Consider the following 13700-nt stretch of genomic DNA (forward strand, 5'->3'; position numbering starts at 1 on the left):
AGGGATCTTGTGGTCGGCTTGAAGGGGGGTTGGATAGGTGGTACCCCCAATTAATCATTTCATTCTACAATATTAGTGCACAAGTGGAAATACAAACAAAGCAAGTAGAAAGTTTAAACTAAAGAAAGGAAATGCAAACCACAACACACTGATTTATGCGGTTCAGAGATTAGGGATCCTACTCTACGGCTGTCCATAAGGTGGGCAATCCCTATCCGTCGGAGGATTAGACCCTGGAAACTCCTGCTAGCACAATCCTCCTTGTCGGTGGAGAAACCTCGCCACAACTCGACCAAGAACACATAGATTGAAATGTAGGCTTGGAGACTCTAGTTAGACTTTCACTACAAGAAAAATTCTCATAGACATCAGTGGAACAACAACGGTTTTAAGCAAAACCCGATGTTTTTGAGTATTTTACATCGGTTTTTCCAAAAACCGGTGTCTATGAGCGCAGATTTTCGCTCATAGACATCGATTTTTTAGGCGATGTCTATGAGCGCCTTTTTTTTCGTTAATAAATACTGATTTTAACAGTGATTTTTAAAATCCGATGTCTATGAACCGAAATAAAATAATATAATTTTCTCACCAATACTTAGCCAAAATTTATAACACTTCACTCTTCCCTCCAAACCTAAACCTATATCGTGTCGTCCACCATATACCGTCGTGACGCCACCACCACTCCGCTGGCCGTCCGACCATCTCTCTCAGCTTCATCTCCCTCTTCCCCTTCCTAGATCGACGCTCCTTCTCTCAGCCTTATTCTGTTGTGTTTGATTATAAACGATCCCAAGTCCAGCCCACCGCTCGTCGCAGATTTTGGTTGTCTCGCCCTCAGCTATTGTTATTTCCACGTCGAGAACTCGTTCATCGGGGTAAATCTTCCTTCTCCATGCTCCTATCGTTGTTCATCATGATGTTTTCGGTAGATTGTTTCATTTGCCCTACTGATCTCGGTTTAGGGTTTCGATCGGAACTTGTAGGACAGGCTTCGTGTCGTCGTTAGGAATACACTAAGAGATTTATCCTTGATAGATTTTGATTTCTGTTCCATTTTCCATCTACGAGGCGTAGAACCAGGAGCGGTTGTCGTCGTTGCTGCGAGGTAAGTATGTCGAGCAAGTTCCGCTGCAACTTTTAACTGATTGAGAAAAGTATATCATTGTTAATAGAGAAAGGTGAAATCAATATAAGTGCTAGAGGATTCCTCCGCCTTGTTCCCTCCGTCCTGATCTCGCCTTGTTACCTTGGATCCCGCCGTTTGGCTACCTAGGTTTTGGCTAACTCTTATTTGGTTTATTTGTTTTGATGTGTAGTGTTGGAAAGACGTCGTTGATGAACCAGTATCCTTCATCATCCTCTTTGTTTGTCATCTCTGTAAATCTGAGGTTTCCCTTACATTTGATAATTACTGATCTGGACTGTTTTTTTCTTTTATTTTCCTTTTTTTTCTGTAAACATGAAATGCCAATTACCTAGAATTGCACTCCCCTTGTTATTTCACTATAAACCAGAGATAAGCGAGTTTCTGATCTCGGATTTATGGTGCTTATGGGTCGTTATGGGACAATTTCTTCATGGTCTAATTGTTGTGTAGCCTTCTATCTGCATTTAGTGGTCTCTTAAACCTCACCATTAGATATGCGCACAAAAAGTTCACGCAGCAGTATAAGGCCACCATTGGCGCTGATTTTGTCACCAAGGAAATTCTAGTTGATGACAGACTCGTTACCTTGCAGGTGAGTTTGAAATTGAACAAACCATTGGCAAGATTCTTATTGGTTCCTTCATTTAGTGCTTGAATTGTGCATCATTTCGTGGTCTAGATTTGGGATACTACAGGACAAGAAAGATTCAGAGTCTTGGTGTTGCATTCTACAGAGGAGCTGACTGCTACGTCTTGGTCTATGATGTTAATGTCCGAAGATCATTTAACATTCTTGATAATTGGCATGATGAATTTCTTAATCAGGTCCATAGTATTATCTCTTTGGCTTTCTAGCCTAACTTGGCATTTTTTTACTCTAATTTTGTATATCTTAATGCTTTTGTTTGTTGATTTTCTGAAATATAATCCCTTTTCTGGTATTAGTTTTAGATACATCAGGATCTTATAGACTGCATCTGGAATTGAGTCTTTCTTAAGCACGTGGCAAAGTTATAATGTCTTGGCTTCTAAATGTAACTCTTGCTTTTTTGATTTTTAGTTTATTAATTGCATTTTCTAGTCTCATTTGCATGACATAGGACTGTATAACCTGTATGCTCGATGTTCAAGTTTTTCTAATTCTCTCCTTTCCATATATTTTCTATGGAAAATTTTTTAGAAGATGCGTAAATTCTACAGTGGATATAATCACACTCTGTATCCCTTAATGGGCTAGTTATGTCATCATGCTGAATTGTGAACTCTTACTCCCTAAATTGAATATCAAATAGTTTATTTATTTTGGATTCAGTTTGCAGGTTTTGTTATATTCCTTAGTATGAGAAGCTTCGATTTGAATGAATTATCATTATGGAGGGTCACTCAAGGCACACTTGGATTAGGACTTTCAGTAGAGATTTTTAGATCAATTTTGATTTATTGTAGGATGAATCCAAGTTAATTTAAGGTTTAGGTTAATCTTAATTGTGCTTTAATCTTATTTGAGCCTTTTCTCATGATTTGGTTTGATTTTGATATTATTAAATTACCTTTTTGTCTTATGAGTATAAGTTTCACTGTGAGTTGAGCTAGATTGCTTTTGTTATATTGGTGAAGTTTCATTGTGGTTGAGCTATATTGTTGTTACTATATTCACATCCAATGGCTTGAATTGTGATCTTGTTTGTATATCCACCCTGTTTGTGATTAAATTTCAAATGACATGCATTGTCTACAGGAAGAGAATTGAACCATATTGGCAAAATGCTTTTGATTTATTCTTCTCTTTTAGCTTTTTGATGTTGTGAAAATAGGATGTGAATCACATATCCTTTTTAGACTTGAACATCTTGATATTAGTGATATAGGATCTTATACATAAAAAAAACTACTTCTGTTTATCTGATTTAGTTTGTATTGTCAAGGTACTCTGGTATGCTTGAAAAGGAGGTAAAGATTGCTTGACTTGTTTGTCGCGATTGTTGTGATTGCAAAGCATGTTCTAGAAGTCCAGCTAAAGATGGTTATAAGGTTTACTTACTTTTAACATGCAAAGTTTTATGAACATTATTTACTCTAAGAATGTTTTGTCATGAAAGTTTCCATTTATGTGATCTTCAGGATCTTGAAATTGTTTAGGAGCATAGGAAGACTAAGCATGCCGATAATGATGAGATTTGTCTTGTCGATGTGACAACTGTCTACCCTGTTAGTCATGGACAATTGGATTGTCTGACTTGTTCTCCTCTTGGAGCTAAAGAAGACTAGCATAAGGTTAACTTCCTAGCCAATTATTGTTAAGTTAGAGACGGTTCTGTCAACTTTCATACTAGTCTAGAACTTTTATGTGCATATACAATTTGTATCATCTTCAGGAACTAGCAAATGGTCAAAACAAGTTTAATAATAAGGAGCACACATATAGCTTGATATCTGAATTGCTTCCCTTGCAGAAACATATCTATTAGAACCAATTAAATGAGCTGGAAGTAAAGCAAGGGGATCAAGGTAAGCTTCAAAACAATTGACTAGTTTCTTCCTCCAGTTAGATATCCTCTTGATCGATCTATCATCCAGAAAGTGGATTTTCTAGTGTACTTCTTCGAGTATATGAGCCTCACAATGAGCTTGTTAACAGGTATGTCTTCACTGTTGGAGTGTATACTTAAAAGTTTAGCTTTTGTACACATTTATTTTGAAATAAAGAATCACATTGGTCAAATGTTTACATTTATTTGTTAAATGTAATTGTTCAATTAATTTATATAGTAGATAACATGGAGTGTGGAGTCACACTTAGAAGATCATGTTGTCGGTTCTCTATAAATTATAAACAGTTGCTCACGACTAAGATGGAAAGGAACAAACCATCAGAATAGACGTAGTGTAATTAAGTATTAGTTTATCTTGACTAATAAATTACACTGATACACTTTAAGTGTATTGAGAAGGATGATTTAGGTAAGTTCTTTTTGTACTGACGTAGAAAAAGAACTAGACCTTAGTTATTATGGAAGTGTGTGCTCTTAATCCTAATATAATAACAAGCATGTATATTTAATATTTATTTCTTTGACTTATCAAACGGTGAGGTTTAGCTCGATAAATCAATATGCCCGATAAGTTGGGAAATGATATTACTTATAGTATGTGTTGTTGATTATAGAAGAAATCTGTGTCCTAGTTATCTAGGTTGAGAATGTCCCCAAGAGGAGCTCGTAAGGATTGCCATGTTAAACCCTGCAGGTGGACCTAGTCCAACATGACAATAAAGTTGGGTGGTATTATTCTTGGAGCTAGATATTAATTAAATGAGTTGTCAGTAACTCACTTAATTAGTGGGCATTAATAATCTTAAACACAGGGAGACTAACACACTCATGATAAGAAGGAGCCCATAATGTAATTTGGGATTGGTGAGGTAGTGCGGTAATAACTCTCTAGTGGAATGAGTTATTATCGATGAACTTGAGTTGTGTGTTCGGGGCGAGCACAGGATACTCAAGCTCATCGGAAGGCCAAAACCAATTTCTCCTCTAGGTCCCTGTTGTAGCCTCAATAAAGCCTCAAATTCATCCAAAGAAAAGCCTATCTTAGTGTCCAAGAAGGGGCTGGTTCATTACTTGGTGACCAAGCAATGGCCGGCCACATATTCTCTAGAAGTGGCCGGCCCTTGCCTTGGGCAAGGGGGCCGACCGCAATATTTAAATTAGGAAGGTTGTTTTTGAATTTTTTAAATTTCCTCATATATTTACAATTTTTAAAAAGAGAGATTTTAAAAATTTATAAAATTTTCCTAATTTAAATTAGGCCACAAGGTTTTAATAGAGAGTTGTAAAATTTATAAAACTTTCTTTTAAAAAGAAATATTATTAGAGATGTTTTAAATTTTAAAACTTGGTTTTAAATTTTAAAACTTTCCTTTTAATATCCACATTAGAAAAAAAAAGAGAGTTTGTAAAATTTTATTAGAAGTTTTCTTCTTTTAAATTTTATAAAAAAATTTTCTTTCTTTCACTTTTAATAAGTGGTCGGCCACCTTGCTTGGTGCCCAAGCAAGGGGCCGGTCAAATAATTAAACATCAACAAATAGTTGTTTAATTAATAAATCAATCTAGGATTGATTAATTAAAAGGAAAGAAAAAGAAAAAAAATTAAAAGGAAATAAGAATGAGTCTAATTTTTTTATAAAACTCTTTCCATAATTTTCTGTTGGGAAACTAATATAAAAAGGGGGGAAGGAGAGGCCTTGAAAAACATAACAATTGATATTGAGTTGTTGGAGATCATCAAGTGGCCGGCCCCTCTCTCTCTTTTCCCTTTGCTCTCTTTTGCTCCTTTGTGGTGGTGGTGGCCGAATTCTAAGGAAGGAGGAGAAGCTTTCCGGGTGGTGTTCGTCTTGGAGGATCGTCGCCCACACGACGTCAAAGAGGAGGCGAGGGATACGGCAGAAGATCTCGAGGTTTTAGCATACAAGGAAGAGGTATAACTAGTATTTAATTTCCGCATCATACTAGTTAATTTTTCTTTGTATAAATACCAAATACAAGAGGCATTCGATTCTTGTTTTTCGAATTTAATTTCGATGTAGTGTTCTTTTTCTTTTTTCCTTGTGATTTGATTGTTCCTTTTGGTTAACCTAGAGTTATATAAGGAAATTAAATATTAACTTTCCTTAAAAGGCTTTGTCTAGTCGGTGGTGGTTGCTCCCATATCCAAGAAGGCCAAGTGCCTCGCCATGCAGCACTGGAAGCCAATTTTGGAAACTAATATTTAATTAAATTTATAACCTAGGTGATTTGGATCAAACGTGTTAAGTTCCGCAGGAGATCCAAATCTAAACCTAAAAGAACATATAAGTTAAATTTGGAATCAAACGTGTTAAGTTCCACAGGAGATACATGTTTAACTTAAAAGAACACATGGTAGCTAGGAAAGGTTCAGATCACGTACAAAATTTTTCTACAGTGGAGCCATTTGGTTTTTCGAGTAGCAACCAACAATTGGTATCAGAGCTAGGGTTTGTCCTCTGTGTATTTGGTATTAGTTTAATTATGCACATGTCATACATAATTTAGGCAGGTTAATAGTAGGATGTGCTAACTTTGTGGATGCAGGATCCAACTATTATGACTTATAGTTATTATGTGTGTGATTGGACCCTTGGACAAGTCAAGGGCATTTATTATGTGTGCATGATTGTATTATAAAATACAGCAGGAGTTGTATTTAGTTTTATTAGGATTTTATTTTTTGATCTAGATACATGTACATTCCTTTTATGGAATATAGGATCGATGGATGTAAATTTTATTTTATGTTCAATCTAGTTTACATGTACATTCCTTCGAGGAATATAAGATCGAAAAATGTAAAATTCTATTTATGTCACGGATCGAATCTTGCAAGGCGTGGAACCTTTTGGGGATCAGAGTGGCGCAGCGGAACAAGGAGCAAGATGGATGCGACAACTAGACCCGATGACGGTGGCTAAAGATGGCAGCAACTAGGGATGACGACACACGGAGGACAACAATAGATAAAATCCATAATAGTTGAAAATTAGTTTTTCTATTTATTGCTTTTGTATTGTGCTGTGTGTGAATGTTAGTGTACATGTTTAGTAGGCTAGCATCATCAAAATTCCTCACTTTAAATAACTGAGTGGGAGAGGAATTTATTTTAGTGAATTCCACGGTCTCCATTACTGGTTTGTAAGTGATGCAAGCAAACTTGCGCATTGGCTCTGAGTGCCTTCCTCCATATCGGATGAGTTTTTTTGCGGATCACTAGACCAAACATCCATTTCGGATGACTATAGGAAATTAATTAAGAGCATGTGATCTTCCGCATCGGAAGGGGCACAATCTTATTAATGGACTTAGTGTCAAGTAATGGTATACACTTAGGTACGTCTAATAGCATCCTCCCCATCGGAGTCACTGCTATTATTTGTGTGACAGAAGGAAACCAACTATTAATTTTATTTGTCAAAAAGATAGGTTGACAAGATAATAAAATTAATGGGATATGCCCTCCTTTTACAAATGTTGAATTTGTATACGTCCACACTTTCATGACATACAAAATTCACGGTGTTTTAAGGTGTTGGTTAATTTAAAATAGTATTGTTTGAGGAATCAATATTATTCTAAATTTAGAGTTCTGACCAAAATTTATTTTGTGATTCTTAGGATGACTTTCAACCCACTAGCCATTATTCTAAAAGAAAACAGACTTACTGGTCCCAACTATATAAATTGGAAAAGAAACCTGGACATTGTTTTAACTGCTGAGGGCTATAAGTTTGTACTGTCAGAGGAATGCCCAGAAACACCTAGCAATGATTCTACCCCAGAGGAGATTCAGCATCATAGTAAATGGGTAAAAGCTGATGAGATAGCGCGGTGTTACATCTTGGCTTCGATGTCAAATGTATTGCAACATCATCATCAGGACTTACCAATAGCCTATGATGTAATGAACAATCTCAAGGAACTCTTCGGACATCAGAATCGGGCTGCTAGGCAAGAGGCAATGAGAAAACTGATGACAACCACCATGACTGAGGGGACTCCCGTGAGGGATCATATTCTCAAGATGATGGCTTACTTAAACGAAATACAAGTTCTTGGAGGGGAAATTGATGGGGAAACCCAGGTCGATATCATCCTCCAAACGCTGCCCAGAAGTTTTGAGCATTTTTTGCCTAAACTATAATATGAATAAAAGGATGTATTCATTGGCGGAACTTCTGACAGAACTTCAGGCAACCGAAGGGTTGTTTCGTCAACATTCTCAAATTCACTATGCTGAAAATGGTTATACTTCTAAGCCGAAAGGCAAGAAGAAGAAGAAACAAAATGGCTCAGCAAAGAAAGTTAATAAACCTCAAGGTGCAGGACAAAAAGCTGGAATAAAGAAGCCGAAGGGCAAGTGCTTTATTTGCAAGCAGACTGGACATTGAAAGGCGGACTGTCCTCGTAGGAAACAGAACAATAAAGGTATATCTCATATTCTAGTAGTTGAAATATGTTTAGCGGTGTTATCTACCAGCACCTGGTGTGTAGATACGGGAGCCACTGATCATGTCTGCAATTCTTTGCAGGGGTTCCAGGAAACCCGACGACTATTTGATAGAGAGATAACTGTCTACATGGGCAATACTACTAAGGTGGCGGCTGTTGCAGTGGGAGACGTCTACTTATCATTTGATAGGAATAGAAAATTGGTTTTAAGGAATTGTCTTTATGTACCCAGTTTAAGAAAGAATTTAATTTCAGTGTCTAAACTGTACTTGGATGGATATTCAATTTCCTTTAGTAACAATGTGGTTATAAAGAGAAATAAAGTGATTATCTGTTCTAGTGCATTGGTTGGCAATTTATATACTTTAAATCCAATTTCTCCCACAAAGTAAAATATGGAAATTAATAACACATCTTCTAACTCTAATAAGAGAAAAGAACCTTCGGAAATGAACTAAACACATCTTTGGCATCTAAGGCTTGGTCATATTAACTTAAGTAGAATTCAAAGGCTTGTAGCCGATGAACTTTTGGGTCCATCAGAGTTGGAAAACTTTCCAACGTGTGAATCCTGCTTGGAAGGTAAGATGACCAAGAGACCTTTTAAGGCCAAGGGGTATAGAGCCAAAGAAGCGTTAAAATTGGTTCATTCTGATTTGTGTGGTCCTATGTCTATCCAGGCTAGAGGTGGCTTTGAATATTTTATCTTTTTTATAGATGATTATTCAAGATATGGATACATTTACCTAATGCGCCGCAAGTCTGAGTGCTTTGATAAGTTCAAAGAGTACAAGGCAGATGTGGAGAAACGTCTAGGTAAAAGTATCAAGACACTACGGTCTGATCGTGGTGGCGAATACCTCTTAGGAGAGTTTAGGGATTACTTATCAGTGGTCGGGATTCAATCCCAATTATCCGCACCTGGTACACCCCAACAGAATGGTGTGGCAGAACGAAGAAATATGACTCTTATGGAGATGGTTAGATCGATGATGAGTTATTCAAAATTACCAAATTCGTTTTGGGGATATGCTCTTGAAACAGCAGCGCACATTCTGAACTTAGTACCTTCTAAATCAATATCTTCAACTCCCACAGAATTATGGAATGGGCGGAAGCCCAGTCTAAGATAAATTCAGATTTGGGGTAGTCCAGCATATATGCTGAAACAAGATGCAGATAAGTTAGAATCTCATACAGAAGTTCGTATGTTTGTAGGGTATCCCAGAGGAACAAAAGGCGGTTTATTTTATAGTCCTAAAGAACAAAAGGTCATTGTTAGCACCAATGCCTAGTTTTTAGAAGAAGACTATATAATGGATCACAAGCCCAGTAGTAAAATTGTTCTAGAAGAACTTAGAGAGAACACGTCTACTTCAGTACCAACAGTACAAGATGAAGTACCACAAGAGACTGCAACACGTGTCACACATGATACACAACCACAGATGATGCCTCGTCGTAGTGGGAGGGTTATAAGGCAGCCCGAGAGATTCATGTTTTTGGGTGAGTCTTCGGACTTGATCCTAGGAAAACATGAACCAGATCCCCGGACATATGATGAAGCACTCCAAGATATAGATGCAGTATCTTGGCAAAAGGCAATGAATTCCGAAATAGAATCTATGTATTCTAATAAGGTCTGGGAGCTTGTAGAACCACCTGATGGTGTAAAAGCCATTGGATGCAAGTGGATCTATAAAAGGAAAAGAGGGACAGATGGGAAGGTAGAAACCTTCAAAGCAAGGCTTGTTACGAAGGGGCACACTCAGAAAGAGGGAATCGATTATGAGGACCTTTTCGTCGGTAGCTATGCTTAAGTCTATCCGGATACTCTTACCCATTGCCGCTCATATGGATTATGAGATTTGGCAAATGGATGTCAAGACAGCTTTCCTTAAAGGAAGTCTTGAAGAAAACATCCATATGAAGCAACCAGAATCGTTTATTGAAAAGGGCAAAGAGCATCTAGTGTGCAAGCTTAATCGGTCCATTTATGGACTGAGGCAAGCTTCAAGATCTTGGAACATCCGGTTTAATGAAGTAATCCAGTCATATGGATTTATTCAGTGTCCGGATGAGTCTTGTGTAGACAAAAAGTGTAACGAAACACATGGTGGTATTTCTTGTACTATACGTAGATGATATTTTGTTAATTGGCAACAATGTCAAGGTATTATCAGACGTAAGGGTACGGTTGTCTAAACAATTTGATATGAAGGACTTAGGAGAATGTGCACACATCCTTGGGATCAAAGTTATAAGGGATCGCAAGAAAAGAATGTTGTGCCTATCCCAAGCTTTATATATAGATACAATCCTTGCTCGTTTTAGCATGCAAACTCCAAGAAAGGTTTCTTACCTTTTAGTCATGGAGTAGCCTTATCTAAAGAGATGTCTCCAAAAACATCAAAGGAGATTGAGGACATAAAGGCAGTTCTTTATGCTTCGGTTGTAGGAAGCCTTATGTATGCAATGTTGTGTACTAAACCTGATATCTATTTTTCCGTGGGCATGGTTAGCAGATATCAAACCCTGGACAAGGACATTGGACTACAGTAAAGCATATATTAAAGTACCTGAGAAGGACTAGAGATTATATGCTAGTTTACCAAGCAGACGATTTACTCCCTGTGGGTTACACGGATTCGGACTTCCAATCAGATAGGGACAACAGTAAGTCTACATCAGGCTATGTGTTTACTTTAGGAGGTGGAGCCATTGCTTGGAGGAGTGTTAAGCAGAAATGCGTCTCAGACTTAACCATGGAAGCTGAGTATATGGCAGCCTCTGAGGCAGCCAAAGAAGCTGTATGGCTCAGGAACTTTCTAATGGACTTAGATGTGATTCCTGACTTTGCCCAAGATCATCACAATTTATTGTGATAATAGTGGAGCAGCAAACTCGAAGGAACCACGAGCCCATAAGGCAAGTAAACATATAGAGCGCAAGTACCACATGATACGAGACATCATCAAGCGAGGAGAAGTTGTCGTTGCCAAGATAGCATCAGCAGATAACCTGACAGATACTTTCACTAAGTCCCTTCCAGCGAAAGCTTTTGATCGGCATGTGGAGGGGATGGGAATCAGATGTATGGCAAAAGATATGGCAGCTTAGACTTTTAGTATAAGTGGGAGATTGTTGGAGTGTATACTTAAAAGTTTAGCTTTTGTACACATTTATTTTGAAATAAAGAATCACATTGGTTAAATGTTAACATTTATTTATTAAATGTAATTGTTCAATTAATTTATATAGTAGATAACATGGAGTGTGGAGTCACACTTAGAAGGTCATGTTGTCGGTTCTCTATAAATTATAAATAGTTGCTCACGACTAAGATGGAAAGGAACAAACCATTAGAATAGACGTAGTGTAATTAAGTATTAGTTTATCTTGACTAATAAATTACACTGATACACTTTAAGTGTATTGAGTAGGATCATTTAGGTAAGTTCTTTTTGTACTGACTTAGTAAAAAAACTAGACCTTAGTTATTATGGAAGTATGTGCTCTTAATCATAATATAATAACAAGCATGTATATTTAATATTTATTTCTTTAACTTATCAAAAGGTGAGGTTTAGCTCGATAAATCAATATGCCCGATAAGTTGGGAAATGATATTACTTATAGTATGTGTTGTTGATTATAGAAGAAATCTGTGTCTTAGTTATCTAGGTTGAGAATGTCCCCAAGAGGAGCTCATAAGGATTGCCATGTTAAACCCTGCAGGTGGACCTAGTCCAACATGACAATAAAGTTGGGTGGTACTACTCTTGGAGCTAGATATTAATTAAATGAGTTGTCAGTAACTCACTTAATTAGTGGGCATTCGTAATCTTAAACACAGGGAGACTAACACACTCATGATAAGAAGGAGCCCATAATGTAATTTGGGATTGGTGCGGTAGTGCGGTAATAACTCTCTAGTGGAATGAGTTATTATCGATGAACTTGAGTTGTGTGTTCGGGGCGAGCACAGGATACTCAAGCTCATCGGAAGGCCAAAACCAATTTCTCCTCTAGGTCCCTGTTGTAGCCTCAATAAAGCCTCAAGTCCATCCAAAGAAAAGTCTATCTTGGTGTCCAAGAAGGGGCCGGTTCATTGCTTGGTGACCAAGCAATGGCCGGCCACATATTCTCTAGAAGTGGTCGGCCCGTGCCTTGGGCAAGGGGGTCGGCCGCAATATTTAAATTAGGAAAGTTGTTTTTGAATTTTTAAATTTCCTCAGATATTTACAATTTGTAAAAAGAGAGATTTTAAAAATTTATAAAATTTTCCTAATTTAAATTAGGCCACAAGGTTTTAAAAGAGAGTTCTAAAATTTATAAAACTTTCTTTTAAAAAGAAATATTATTAGAGATGTTTTAAATTTTAAAACTTGGTTTTAAATTTTAAAACTTTCCTTTTAATATCCACATTAGAAAAAAAAGAGAGTTTGTAAAATTTTATTAGAAGTTTTCTTCTTTTAAATTTTATACAAAATTTTTCTTTCTTTCCCTTTTAATAAGTGGCCGGCCACCTTGCTTGGTGCCCAAGCAAGGGGCCGGTCAAATAATTAAACATCAACAAAAAGTTGTTTAATTAATAAATCAATCTAGGATTGATTAATTAAAAGGAAAGAAAAAGAAAAAAAATTAAAAGGAAATAGGAATGAGTCTAATTTTTTTATAAAACTCTTTCCATAATTTTCCGTTGGGAAACTAATATAAAAAGGGGGGAAGGGGAGGCCTTGAAAAACATAACAATTGATATTGTGTTGTTAGAGATCATCAAGTGGCCGGCCCCTCTCCCTCTCTTCCCTTTGCTCTCTTTTGCTCCTTTGTGGTGGTAGTGGCCGAATTCTAGAGAAGGAGGAGAAGCTTTCCGGGTGGTGTTCGTCTTGGAGGATCGTCGCCCACACGACGTCTAAGAGTAGGCGAGGGATACGGCAGAAGATCTCGAGTTTTTAGCATACAAGGAAGAGGTATAACTAGTATTTAATTTCCGCATCATACTAGTTAATTTTTCTTTGTATAAATACCAAATATAAGAGGCATTCGATTCTTGTTTTTCGAATTTAATTTCGATGTTGTGTTCTTTTTCTTTTTTTCTTTTGATTTGATTGTTCCTTTTGGTTAACCTAGAGTTATATAAGGAAATTAAATATTAACTTTCCTTAAAAGGCTTTGTCTAGTCGGTGGTGGTTGCTCCCTTATCCAAGAAGGCCAAGTACCTCACCATGCAGCACTGGAAGCCAATTTTGGAAACTAATATTTAATTGAACTTATAACCTAGGTGATTTGGATCAAACGTGTTAAGTTCCGCAGGAGATCCAAATCTAAACCTAAAAGAACATATAAGTTAAACTTGGAATCAAACGTGTTAAGTTCCGCAGGAGATACAAGTTTAACTTAAAAGAACACATGGTAGCTAGGAAAGGTTCAGATCACGTACAAAATTTTTGTACAGTGGAGCCATTGGGTTTTCCGAGTAGCAACCAACAATTGGTATCAGAGCTAGGGTTTTGCCA

At 37.0% G+C, this 13700-nt stretch overlaps 1 pseudogene; it reads left to right on the top strand.

The window, feature by feature from the left end:
• The first annotated feature begins 1314 nt into the window (after positions 1-1314).
• LOC122031337 lies at positions 1315-2903 on the top strand (annotated as a pseudogene).
• The last annotated feature ends 10797 nt before the right edge of the window (positions 2904-13700 follow it).

The sequence above is a fragment of the Zingiber officinale genome, chromosome 11A (assembly GCF_018446385.1).
Source record: "Zingiber officinale cultivar Zhangliang chromosome 11A, Zo_v1.1, whole genome shotgun sequence".
NCBI classification, from domain to species: domain Eukaryota; kingdom Viridiplantae; phylum Streptophyta; class Magnoliopsida; order Zingiberales; family Zingiberaceae; genus Zingiber; species Zingiber officinale.